The 13,910-nt window shown below is 45.7% G+C and overlaps 1 protein-coding gene and 1 long non-coding RNA gene across 5 annotated transcripts in view; both read left to right on the top strand.

Annotated features, from left to right (window-relative positions):
* Positions 1-13,910, top strand: part of GRK5 (G protein-coupled receptor kinase 5) — a 237,486-nt gene that overhangs the window by 30,181 nt on the left and 193,395 nt on the right. The window lies entirely within an intron of this gene.
* The window catches only part of LOC135227891 (uncharacterized), a 39,725-nt gene extending 25,815 nt beyond the window's left edge, over positions 1-13,910 (top strand). Inside the window, exon 2 of the long non-coding RNA XR_010318051.1 lies at positions 1-13,910. This exon is cut by the window's left edge and continues 22,879 nt beyond it. This is a non-coding gene — a long non-coding RNA (uncharacterized LOC135227891).

Below are 13,910 nucleotides of genomic sequence, written 5' to 3'. Positions count from 1 at the left end.
ATGAAATAATAAATGAAAGGAATAGAACATAAAAGATCCCAATGGTGGTATCTAGAAATCCTTTGGTAACATGTGACAGAAACTCAAATCTAACTCCTTAAACAATGATGAGAATAATGGACCCATGTGTCTTGGAATCTAGGGGTATTTCTGGACTTTTGGATCCAAGGATTCAAACAATGTCTCCCCCTCCCCTCACCCCAGGTTCTTTCTCTCCATCTCTCGGCTCTGCTTGTCTCTCCTTGAGCTCAATTTTTGGTTGGATCAGGGGGTCAAATAACAGCTTAGCAACCACAGTGCAAAGAGAGCATCTTTTCTGAAAACCAGCAGAAATAACCGGGAAAGGACCCTTTTTGGCCAGATGGTATCACCTGCTTGCCCCATGGCTGGGGTTGGGGGAGGGAAGGACATTGGGACCATGTGGAATGGTTGTTACCGGGAGAGGAGGGAGGAATGCTAAACAAGTGAAAACCACAACTGCCCATTCCAGTTGCATCGGGCAAATCTGCTGCAGAAGACCACTTTAAAGTGTTCAAAAGCAAAAATGTCACTTTGAGGACTAAGGTGCGCCTGACCTAAGCCATGGTATTTTTTAATTGCCTCATATGCATGGGAAAGCTGGACAGTGAATAAAGAAGACCAAGGAAGAATTGATGCAGTTGTGGTGAAAAATATTGAATGTACCACAGACTGTCAGAAGAACAAACGTGTTTTGGAGGAGGTACAGCCAGAATGCTGTCTAAAAGCAAGGATGGTGGGACTTTGTCTCATGTATTTTGGACATATTATCAGGAGGGACCAGTCCCTGGAGAGGGACATCATGCTTGGTAAAGTAGAGGGTTAGTGAAAAAGAGGAAGACCCTCAACGAGATGGACTGACACAGTGGCTGCAACAATGAGTTCAAATATAGCAACAATTGTGAGGATGGGGCAGGACCAGGTAGTGTTTCATTCTGTTGTACATAGGGTCACTGTGAGTCGGAACAAATTGGATGGCACCTAACAAATGGTTAACACGTTTGGCTAACAGAAAGGTTGGAGATTGGAGTCCACCCAGAGATGCCTTGGGAGAAAGGCCTGGTGATCTGCTTCCAAAAAATCAGCCATTGAAAACCCTACAGGGCAGAGTTCTACCCTGACCCACATGGGTCACCATGAGTCAGCCTTGACTTGGCTTTTTAGTGCTCCTTCACAAATTAATCTATTGAAGATACCAGTCATGGTCCAGCCAGGCAACCAGCAAGTGGGATCCAGAAGGTACAACAAGATGGGCCGTTCAGAACGTCAGCTAGTATAGTTTTGTCTCGTCAGTTTTGGCAACACATATAGTTATGTCACGAATTTTGGATTAGCACAGTATTCCTAGTTGAGGTTTAAAGCTCCCTCCTGTACCTTCCAAACCAGGTGTTGCTTAAGATTGAAAACATTCATTGTTTGGTCAACAGAGGCCCTCACAGCTCTGGCTGGAATGTCACCTGAGAAGGACCCGTCTCCTCACAGATTTGCATTTCAGCACCTTCAGACTCCGCTCCAGCCAGCTGCTGTTTTAATTGGCACAGAGGGACTGGCTGAGGGCCCCCTTGGGGTCCATACCAGATCCGAGTATGAGGCTGGGGTCCTGGGATCAGTCCACGCACTGGCCTGGGGAGACAGACTCCCTGACCCTCTTATTTTCTGCAGATGTTTTAGGTGAGGCCTGAAGACTGCAGGGGTGCCAGGTCTGACCATCTGATTCCAGGCCTCTCTTCCCCAGACTAGCGAAGGGCGGAAACTCTGAGAACATTCCATTTGAATAAGATGCATTTAATAAGAGCAATGGAAAATGGTAAACCTGGCTTGAGGAAAGGGAATGTGCTCTTTCATGTAGAACAAACAAACAAAAAATGTGGCTGTGGGAGGCATCCAAAAAATAAGATGACCTGGAGGCTGGATTTGAAAATTGGCACCGAGGGAAATCTCATTTCCACAGTTGATGACTCTCCCTTCAGCTATGTTCATGCCAGTGGAGCAAACCAAAATAACTTAATAAATTAAAGTTTATATAGTCAGGAAAGCTACGCCTGGAATATCACACACTAGATGAAAACCTTGAAGGTTTTTTTTTCACCACTGACATCCTTGGTTTGAAGGTTAATGGTGTCTGGAGAAAGTTAGATTATGCGCATATGTAGTTTAAAAAAAAATGACTGTTGATTGTCAAAGAGAGACAGAGCTGTGTTTACTTACTATAGTTTATGCCACCGTTGTTTGTTTGTTTGTGGTTCCCTCTGGAAAGAATGTCTTTGTCCTGCGGTAATTAATTGTAACCAGCTTTTGTTTAGATTGGGTACATGGAAGCTGCTCCTCCAAGTGCCCGAACTATGTTGGCAAGTGATGTTTTGTAACTTGGACCTCCATTTTTTTTTTTGTTTTCTCTTCATTTTATTATACAAGTAATAGAAGGATGCATTTGGGTTGTAAAAGGTTCGAATTATAGAGCAGCATGGGAACACAGGAAAACGTGAAAGTCCCCTCACTGCCATACCTCACTACCTCCTTGACAGGTGACACTGGTGTGCTTCTTCCCATAAGCTGACTGTTGGTTGACTAATGACATAGGGTTATTATGTACATATTGTTGCACAACTTGTTTTTTTCACTTAACGTGTCCAGAGTACCTTCTAGTCAGTACGTGTGTGTATATGTATCTCTACCGATTGTGAAGATGGCACAAGACTGGGCAACGTTTCACTGATATACATAAGGTCGCCATGAGTTGGAGCTGACTTGATAGCAGCTAACAACAACAATAAACCAACCTGTTGCCGTTGAGTCGATTCTGACACATGGTGACCCTATGGGACAGAGAAGAACTGTTTCTAAGGAGTTGGCTAGTAGATTTGAACTGGCGGCCTTTTCGTAAGCAGCCATAGCTCTTAACTACTGCGCCACCAGGGCTCCAAGAACAATAGCATGTATGCATGTGTGTATAAAAGGAGCCCTGGTGACGCAATGGTTAAGCGTTCGGCTTTTAACCTAAAGATTGGTGGTTTGAACCCACAAGCGGCTCCATGGGAGAAAAGACCTGGAGATCTGTTCCCATAAAGATTGCAGCCTAGGACACCCTATGGGGCAGGTCTGCTGTGTCACATGGGATCACTACAAGTTGAAATAGACTTGATGGCATACAGCAACAACGTGTGTGTAGAACTTTTTTAATGCTGCAAAGCATTTCATAATATGGATGCCTGATTTATATGAACATTTCCCTACCTTATTTTTTTTTGCTATTGAATGAGGCAATAATAGTGTGAGATGATGAGTATGCTCTCTGGAGCTAGCCTGACTGGCTTTGAAGCCAGACTTTGCTCACAAGCTGAATGACCTAGGGCATGGGCTGGCAAACTATGGCTCTTGGTCCAAATACACCTACCTCATGTTTTTCTGTGGCCTGCAAGCCAAGAATGATTTTTGTGGTATCAAATAGTTGGAAAAAACCCAAAAGATTTCCTGATATATGAAACTGATATGAAATTCAAAATTCAATATCCACAAATAAAGTATTATTGGAACATAGCCACATTTGTTTGTTTACTTATTGTCTGTAGCTGCTTTTATGCTACAACAAGGCTGGGCAGTGTTTCATTCTGTTATACATAAGGTTGCCATGAGTCGTTGTAGCACCAGAACCAGTCCAGCTTTACGGGAGATAATGGTCAGAATCGGTCCAAAGCTGATTCCTATGAGGTAGAGGTCAGACATACCTTCACTCCAACCCTTTTACCAGTTCTGACAGGAGCTGTCCCTTCCACAGCACTCTCTACTCTTCTGTGTTTGATAATCTGTTTCAGTGGCCACACAGAACTCACGGACTATACTTAACAGTTAAGTGGTTTATTAAGAATGTAACAGGGTAAAACTCGGGATCAGCATCAGCAGGCTACAACTTGGGATCAAGGTCAGGAAGCATGCAGGCAAAGTCTTCTTCAGTGTAGGACCACTCTTTCAGCTCCTCTCAACCATGCAGGCCTCCAGTTGATCCCCTGAGGACAGGCCCCTTCTTGGCCCCCAGAGGACAGGCCGCCTCTCGGCCCCCTGAGGACAGGCTCCTCTCAACTGTGCAGGCTTCCTCTCAGTCCCCTGAGGACAAGCTTCTCTTGGCTCTGCCATCTGTCACCACTGACTCTGCCACAGGGCCCCTTCCTGGCCTGTCACAGCAGGCTCTGTTGCTGGGCCCCTTCTGGGCCTCTCACTGCCTTCAGTGTTACAGCCCTTGACCCATGTTACCAGCTCTTTTAGGAGATTCCTTGCCGCCTCTCTCCCTGTTTCTTCTCTCTTCCTTCTTTCTTCTGCTTCTTTCTGTCTGAAAAACCCATGTGGAGTTGGCTGCGTTTATACGCAACTCCGTGTCGGTTTCAAGGCATGGTCCCTCCCAGTGGCGGGGGGGAAGGCACAAACTAACCAATCCCCTCTCGGTAGGCCACAGAAACTTCATTTGCATAGTAGGCTATAGTCACCCTATTTGCATAGTCTATTGACCAATCCCTGCAAGGTACGTACCAAACACAGGACAGGCTGCAGCCCAGGACCAGACAAAAAGTATCAAACCAAGTTGTTTAGTTACCCAGGAAATGTAACAAACCCTCTGGGGTACAAAACTAGGGCAAAGGTAATTCCTCAGGGCTTAGGGGAAAAATCCCTCTCAAGCTGTTTTTCCAAGGAACTAAGGCAAAAGCCACACAAAGGAACTCATTTCACCACGTCAGCAGAGTGAAGAGTTGTGACAGAGACCATATGGCCTGCCAAAAATATTTACTCTTTAGTCCTTAGTCCTTTACAGAAAAAGTTCGCTGGTTCCTTACCTAGGGCAAGTTATCACCTATGTCTCAAGTTTCTCTTCTGTAAGATGGAGATAATAATAATATCACTTTGTAGGGCTGAGGGAGCCCTGGTGACCCAGTGGTTGAAGTGCTCAGCTGCTAACTGAAAGGTCGGCTGTTTGAGCCCACCAGCCGCTCTGTGGGAGAAAGATGTGGCAGTCTGCTTCAGTAAAAATTACAGCTTTGAAAACCCTATGGGGCAGTTCTCCTTGCCCTATGGGGCTGCTGTGAGTTGGAATCGACTGGATGGCAATGAGTTTTTTGTTTTTTTTTTTAGTTTTGTAGGGTTACTTAAGTGAGTTAATTCACATATCAAATATCCCATGTCAGATATTCCAGATGCATCATGAATCAACTGTACACATAAATTCCATGTAAAACACTTAAAAAAAACCCAAACCTGTTGCTGTTGAGTTGATTCCGATTCGTAGTCAATTCTGACTCATAGCGACCCTATATGATAGAGTAGCTGGTGGATTCAAATTGCCAACCTTTTGGTTTGCAGCCAAGCTGTTAACCACTGTACCACCAGGGCTCCATGTAAAATGCTTAGAACTTTTTAAATGCTCAATAAAGGTTTATTACACATCATTTTTATCGTAACTCTTTGAGCATATGTGCAAGGGTATCATAAATACTCTGAAGTCCATTTGGTGATGAGGGTATGCTGATAGTGTTACCAAATTGTCTTCCAGAATGACTTTACCAATTTAAGTCCCACTGATGGAATCTCTTGCTTTCCCATATTCTTGACAGTTTTGGATAGGGGCTCAAGGTACAGATACGAAAACCGAGTCTTGGAAAAGTTGAGTGCTGACCTCCAATATAGGCTCCCAGAGCAGATATCCCTTTGGGGTGCTCTGCCCAGACCGCTGCGCTGGATCCCCTTCGAAGGCTGTTCCCAAATCAGGATACTGTCACCATTTGTGGCGTGAGGGCCTCTTCTGTGCCAACCACTTAACCCGTAAAATCTCACGTTCAGCTTTCACAGCCACCCATTTTACAGATGAGGAAACTGAGGAGCTCAGAGAAGTTAAATAACTTCACAAAGCTAATAACTGCCAAACTGGGGTCCCAAAAAACTCTCTTCCTGTCAACTCCACTCTCCCTGCCTCCAGGAAAGGACAAGGAGATCTCAGACACACCACATTTTCCGCCTGCGCTTTTCCGAGTCAGCATCTCAATAACTGGGTAAGAGTGACAGGAAAAATTTGAAGTGGTTTTGTCATGGCCCATGTTCTTCGTCTCTTGATTTAAGTAGAGAGAATTTGTAATATCTTCTACGCTATTTCTCGCAGCCAGGGCCACAGTCTGTGCTGCTTAGTCATACCAAGGGTGATGCAGTTCTAAGAGATAGCCCTGCTTTGGGCAAAATGTCTATTTTTAGGTGTCTCCGTGTGCTCTTGTCAAAGGCCTTTGCAACGGCGTTTCTCATACCCTGTCGGCTGGTCTGCAAAACGCGAAGCAAATTTACCCAGATATTCTTGACCTTGGACATGAGGGGAAAAATGTTTCTGGTTTTGCTTGTGTCTTCAGTGACGAACATTAGCATTCTTTCCTCCCCTCCCTTTTTTTTTCTCACGTTGAGATGAAGAAACAACAATAACCAAATGCTGCTTGCCCCCAAACCGTTTGAATTGAGGACTTGGGATCTCAGCATGCTCAGACAGTAGTCTTCTGTGAGGAATGTGCAGCATTTGACAGAATTTCCAGGAGGAATGAAGAACTGAGAGTCACTGATTAAAACCATGTTAAAACAAAGAACAAGCTAGGTCCTGTCACAGTGCTTCTGATTTACTCAGATGAAAAAGAGGACATGTGTTGGGTGTTGATCAGCATCACCGAAGTGTCTCTGTGATGCGTAAACTTAGAGCACGCTCAGCTTCCTCGTAAGCCTGTCTCACCGTGAGCTGTTTCCCCAGAAGGCTGGCTTGCCTTCCAGCAGTTTACTTACTGAGAGTCATCACGAGAGGGGAAAAGCCACAGTTTCCATTTTGATAGGTTGTGAACATTTATCTGGGTTTGTAATTGTCCTTGTCGTTAGCTGCTGTTGAGTCACCTCTGACTCATGGCAACCTTATGTACAACAGAACAAAACAGTTGCCAGGCCTGCGCCATCTTCATGATCTTTTGGTATATTTGAGCCCTTTGTTGTGGCTGTGGTATAGTGCCTTCTTCCAGCACTATATCAGGTAGTATTCTGTTGTGATCTCTTGGCTAATATCTATGGCAGTAGATCGCCAGGTCCTTCCTTCTAATCTGTCTTAGTCTGGAAGCTCCGCTGAAACCCATCCACCACTGGCGACCCTGCTGGTATTTGAAATACTGGTGGCACAGCTTCCAGCATCAAAGCAACATGCAAGACACCACAGTACAACACACTGCCAGACGGGTGCTGATCATTGCCCTACTCCCATGTTATTTTCTTGTTATCATGTAGCACAATGATGAAAGCTGTCTGGGGGAAAGCAAATAAAAGAAAAACCTTCTTCCAAAAGCTATGCATCTAGAGCAGGGTTCTCAACTTGGCACTATTGACATTTGGGGCTAGATAACTCTTTGTTCTTGGGGGGCTGTCGTGTGCATGGTAGGTTGTTTAGCAACATCCCTGATCTCTACCCACTCTATACCAGTAGCATTTCCATAGATAGGACAATCCAAAATGTCTATAGACATTGCCAAATGTCCCCTGAGGAGCAAAATCGCCCTGGTTGAGAACTACTGGCCTAGATCTTGGTAGCCTCGAGTTTGTACCCTGCTCTTCCACCCTGAGGGACTGGCTGTGTGTATTTCCACCCTCAGCCCCTCCAGGAATGGGAATGTGGTCCCATCCTCACTGCCTTGAGCTGGCAAGGTAAATGAAGTCAGACATATGACTGGGAGTGAAGCAAGCATTCTCTCTGGCGAAGACACACCCATGCACCATCTCAGGTTTGGCATTTCAGTGGAAAACAAGTCACATAAGGTGGCAGATATACACTGCTCCCACCTCGGTGGTCTCAGCAGCCCCCTGGACCCTGCCAGGTCTGTGGAAAAGAGGGACAAGCTTGCCCCTTTAAAAAAAAAAAACTAGAAGCGTAGCTCATAGGTGCAGCTGTTGGGTTTGTAGACCCAACTGACTGAGTCAGAGCACCTCGGCAGGTTCCCTGAAGTACTCAGAGGGTGTGGCGCTTCACAGGCTGGCCTGAGTGCCAGGCTCTGTCTTCTGTCCACACAGAGTTCACCATAGACATGGCGCGTGTGGCCAGCGCTTTCTTCAGTTTGGCTCCGGGCAGCCAGACTCAGTCAGCTCTTGGGCGGATGAAAGCCCTGAGCGTGAACTTTTTTGAACGATGACACAATTCTGGAAAAATGCAGCATCTCCGAAGAAGGTTCTGGAGCTTTGCCTGGGGATGGGGACCTTGAGAGTGTTTAGCATTTAGGCTGTTGGCAGTTCCTTGCTTCAGAAGTGTATGTTTGCGTGGGGGGGTGGGGAGGGGAGCTGTGCATGTTTTCACAGGGCATACTTATTTTCAGAAGCTCATGTGGACCCTTTCTGAGAGTTCCCTGGGCGGGAGAAGAAAGTACAGAGAGCTGTGACACCTGATGGGAAATATGACAACTTTATCAAGAGGGCTGACGTGTCTCTGCTGACTCTTGCCTCTAAACCAAACCAAACCAAACCATGGCAGTGGGGAAGCCACGTGGGGAAGGCTGCACTGGTGACCGTCCACCTGACATGACACTCTTAATTCTGAGCACCTTTGAAAAAGGCTTTCAGGATCATTGATGTGTGAGTTAGAGGGGGCCTGAAAGGTCATCTTGGCCAAGTACTCCATTTTAAAAGAAGAGGAAACGGAGGGTCAGAGAAGGCCCATGACCCACCCAGGGTCACAAAGCTAGAATTTGAATCCTGTGTGCTGATGCCCAGGACAGGGTTTTGTCCGTTCTGTCCTACTTTGGTTTTTCAGACAGTACATTGTGACATGTTTTAGATAGCACGTCTTTTCCCCTCTGATCTTACTCCTTCACCAGCTACAAAAGTCAACCATTGTTCCAGGTGTTGGGGATACAGTGCTAGCCCTGGTCCTTGTGCTCAGCGGGATGACGGTCAAGTAGGGAAGAAATTCCAAGTGGAATGCAAGCAAGATAGCAGGGCAGTGCCAGTGGGTGGCCCTGGCCTGTGGGGAGCAGTCAGTGGAGGTCAGAGAGCAGATGCAGGAGGAGTAGGAGTTGATGGCTGGGGAACTGAGCCTGTCAATTCGGTTTCAGACCCTGGTCAGGTGCTGAGCCCAGCACTCTGTGTGTGGCCGACTCTGAACGGCTCCTTCCCCAGGAGGAGGTGGGATTCAAAGGCAGAAGCTGCTCTGGATCAGGCAACATGGAAAGCAGAGAGAGACTGAAAAAGTGGGAGCACCGGGACATAGGATGTATTTTGTAATTAAAAAAATGTAAAAATGCTAGAAGCAGTCGGGTGTGTGTGTATGTGCAGGTAAGGCCTGGAATGGGAGGGGGCTGGGAAGTGGCCAGTGCAAAGCCTCCAGGCCTCCTGGGAACTGGAGGAGAGAGGGACCTGCATGTAGGACAAGGATTTCCAAAGGAGGCCAAAGCACAGGCTTCCAGAATGACAGTGGCTCTGGCTGGAGGCCGCACTTTTCTCAGGGGTAGGTGGGGCCAGGCCTTTTCTGCTTGGAGACAAGACAGCAGGATGCTTGTGGCCAGCAGGATGGAAGCCATGTTGGTGTGCTGTAGGAGGCTCAGGCCAAGTGGAAGCTTCCGGGAGGGCCCCTCTGCCCTGTGATAGTCCCTAGGGTGGACCTGGGAGACATTGTTCATGCCTCACCCAACCCCTAGCCTCTGAGCCCTCTCCCCTTTGCCGAAGGGCTCCTTGGGGTTCAGAGAACTTAGGATACCTGCCTGAGGTCACACAGCAAGGTTACAGCCAGGCCCTGCTGCTTCTTGCGCGGATACTTCTCTGGCACACGGCTGGAGGGAGGAGGCACTGTCCCTCCCCAGCGCCCCCAGGCTGTCTTCCTCTGACTCCCTGCAGTGTCAGTGTCTCTGGTAACGAGTATTTTGCCTTTGGGTACCTTTCTTTTTTTAAAATTGAGATATAATTCACATATCATAAAATTCACCATTTTTAAGTATGAATTCTGTGGTTTTTATCTTATTCCTTAGGTTGCACAACCATCCCAACTGTCTAATACCAGAATGTTTTCATCACCCCAAAAAGAAACCCTGTACCCATTAGCAGTCACTCCCCTTTGCCCCTCCCCCATCTCCTGACCCCCCCCCCCCCCCCGCAACCATTAATCTGCTTTTTGTTTCTACGGATTTGCCTATTCTGGATGTTTCACATAAATGGAATTATACAGTATGTGGCTTTTTGTGTCTGGCTTCTTTCTCTTAGCGTCATGTTTTCAAGGTTCATCATGTCATAGCACGTATCCCTGCTTCATTCCCCTTTATGACCGAATTCATTATATGGATATACCACGTTTTGTTTGTCCATCCATCAGCTCATGCGCCTTTCATTTTAACTTCGATTATGGCCACCTGGTGTCTCCCTGAGTTCCCCATCCTTCTGTGGTGAGTGTTTGCAAGTTGTTTCTGATTTCTTTAATGGGAACTGTAGCCCAAATCTTCCATCTGGTAGGCTGGCTGTATTAATCAGGTGTCTTCATTATCTAGTGCTGCTATAACAGAAATGCCACAAGTGGGTGACTTTCACTGACAGAGATTCATTTTCCGATGGTTTAGGAGGCTAGAAGTCCAAATTCAGGCTGCTGGCTATAGGGGAAGGCTTTTCTCCCTCCGTTGGCTCCTTGGTTATCTTCATGTGGAATGGCATCTGTTTTCCCCCTCCCCCTCTCTACTTTTTGCTGCTTGCTTAGTCTACTCTTTTGTATCTCAAAAGAGATTGACTTAAGACACAGCCTACACTAATGCCGCCTCAGTATAACAAAGAAAACCCATTCCCAGATGGAATTAAACCACAGGTAATGTTGTTGTCCTTGTCCTCCAGTCAGCTCTAACTCATAGCAACCCTGTGTACAACAGAAGGAAACACTGCTCGGTCCTGTGCCATCCTCACAATCGTTGTTACGCTTGAGCCCATTGTTGGAGCCACTGCGTCGATCTGTCTCGCTGAGGGTCTTCTTTTTCTCTGACCCTCTTCTTTACCAAACATGATGTCCTTCTCCAGGGACTGATCCCTCCTGATAACACGTCCACAGTATGTGAGACGTAGTCTTGCTGTTCTTGCTTCTGAGGAGCATTCAGGTTGTACTTCTTTCAAGACAGATTTGTTTGTTCTTTTGGCAGCCCATGGTATATTCAATATTCTTCACCAGCACCGCTGTTCAAACGCGTCAATTCTTCTTCAGTCTTCCTTATTTATTGTCCAGCTTTCACATGTATGTGAAGCAATGGAGAATACCTGTGGTTTGCATCAGGTGCACTTTAGTCGTCAAGGTGACATCTTTGCTTTTCAACACTTTAAAGAGGTCTTTTGCACTAGATTTGCCCAATGCAATGCGTCCTTTGATATCTTGACTGCTGCTTCCATGGACATTGATTGTGGATTCAAGTAAAATGAAATCCTTGACAGCTTCAAACTTTTTTCCATTTATCATGACGTTGCTTATTGGTCCAGTTGTGAACATTTTTATTTTCTTTATTTTGAGGTGTAATCCATACTGAAGGCTGCAGTCTTTGATCTTCATCAGTAAGTGCTCAAGCTCTCTGCACTTTCAGCAAGCGAGGTGTGTCATCTGCATAACGCAGGTTGTTAATGAGTCTTCCTCCAATCTTGATGCCCTGTTCTTCTTCTTATAGTCCATCTTCTCGGATTATTTGTTCAGCATACAGATTGAATTAGTACGGTGAAAGGATACAACCCTGACGCACACCCTTCCTGACTTTAAACCATGCAGTATCCTCTTTTTCTGTCCGAACCGCTGCCTCTAGATCTATGTACAGGTTCCTCATGAGCACAATTAAGTGCTCTGGAATTCCCATTCTTCACAATGCATATATGTGTGGGAGAGAAAGATATTTATTGTAAGGAATTGAGTCACATGGCTGGTAAGTCTAAAATCCATGTGCCAGGGAGACAAGAACCTCCAGCGAGAGGGAAACCTCAGTTTTTGCTCTTAAGGCCTTCAGCTGATTGGACAAGGACCACACACATTATGGGGGGCACTCTCCTAAAAGTCAACTGATTGTAAATGTTAATCATATTTAAATACCTTCGTAGCAACATCTAGACTAGTGATTGACCAAACGACTGGGCATCATATTCCAGCCAAGTGACAGCCGTGTGTTGCGAGTCTTCCTTTCCAGCCACATCTAGGCCATGATGAAGACAGGTGGTAGCAGGACTAGCACAAGATGCAGGTTTCAGGGCCCTTGCTTCGAGTATTGCCTTCATCGATTTTCCCCCATTATTTAATTAAGTTGTAATCAACATACAGTTAAATTCTCCATTTTTAAGGGCACAATTCTGCATATTTTAACAAATGTATAATAGAAAAAAATAAAAGGAAGGAAGCTAATAGAGAGTGTTTGTTACTAAGAAAGTTGCCATTTTGGGCAACTGGCACTCAGTCCTCTGGGGAACTCAGGTAAGCAGTATAGAACATACACCTCAGACTTCTTCCACGTGAGGGTCCAGGGAGCTGGGCTTTTATAAGCCATTTCCCATCAGTCATTGGTCTCATTAACACCCAGATGTTCTGGAGCATCACTGTCTAATAGAACCTTCTGTCATGATGGAAATATTATCTCTCTGCACTGTCTAACACTAGTAAGCACTTGAGATGTGGCAAGTGCAGCTAAGCCCAGACCCAGTGCTGTTGAGTTGATTCTGACTCATAGTGACTCTGTAGGACAGAGCAGAACTGCCCCATAGGGTTTCCAAGGCTGTAAATCTTTATAAAAGCAGACAGCCACATCTTTCTCCCATGGAGCAGCCGGTGGGTTAGAACTGGTGACCTTTTAATTAGCAGCTGAGCACTCTAACCACCATGCCACCAGCACTCCCTATTGCAATTAAAGAACTGAATTAATTTAATTTAATTAAGATTTTCATTCATATAGCCGCGAGTAGCTAGTGGGCTGGACAGCGAATTTCCAGAATGTGAGCCTAGAAGGGGGCTGGGCTTGTCCTCTTCTCTCCAGTATATATCCTCTTGAGATCAATTAAAAAAAAAAAAAAAATCTGATTCAGAGTCTTTGTGATTCTGAATCTTTTAAACTCTTACCATCTGCTTCAGAAATGGGAAGTGTAATCATTTTAGGCAACGAAGTTAAAAGTGACCCAAGGATATGTTGCCATTCCTTTTATGAAGCTGCCGCTGAAATCGTCACATTTTCACTCTCAGATACTTATTTTAATTGCGTAGCTCGCCCTGACATGTGTGCCACCCCGATTTCGTGTTGTCAAACGTGTGCGAGTTACCGATTTTTCCCCTGGAAGCTGGAGGCATGGGGCAGGTGGAGGGCCTACCAGGAAGTGGCGCTGAAGTCGTCTCTTGGAATTTGGATGCACAAGCGGTGTCCCTGATGGCAGCTTCAGTGTGGGTTTCTGAAGCTGGAACCAAGTTAGGTTCTGTACAGCCCAGAGATGATAGACTTTCATATTACTTTGCTTTAGCTTCGGAAAATGACTAGAAACGCCTGATTAAAATTATTTTGGAGCCATTTCAGCGGGATAAGGCTTCAAGGTGCACTGCACAGGGAATCGAGACCAGGGTTCTTACTCAAGCTATGCCACTGATCTGCTTGCTTTGTGACCTGCAGCAAGTAACCACACTTTCCTGAGCATTGCTTTCTGGTTTGTAAATAAGGAGCTTTGGTTAAATCTGCATTTTGCAAGTGCTTTGTGGAATAGCATTCCAGAAGATGGTAATAGACGTATCTGAGAAAGAGAGTTCCATGGTCAAATACTTAAGCAACTATCTCCTTAGATATTCACAGTGCACATTCATATAATAAAGGCTCTGAGAAGTCCTGCAGAGGACTAAAAAACATCTTTTTACTTTGTAGAAATCAGGTTTCCCAACTTAT

The sequence above is a fragment of the Loxodonta africana genome, chromosome 16 (genome assembly GCF_030014295.1).
Source record: "Loxodonta africana isolate mLoxAfr1 chromosome 16, mLoxAfr1.hap2, whole genome shotgun sequence".
NCBI classification, from domain to species: domain Eukaryota; kingdom Metazoa; phylum Chordata; class Mammalia; order Proboscidea; family Elephantidae; genus Loxodonta; species Loxodonta africana.
The sequence above is the reverse complement of the archived record's forward strand: the minus strand, read 5'-3'. Positions and strand labels throughout refer to the sequence as shown.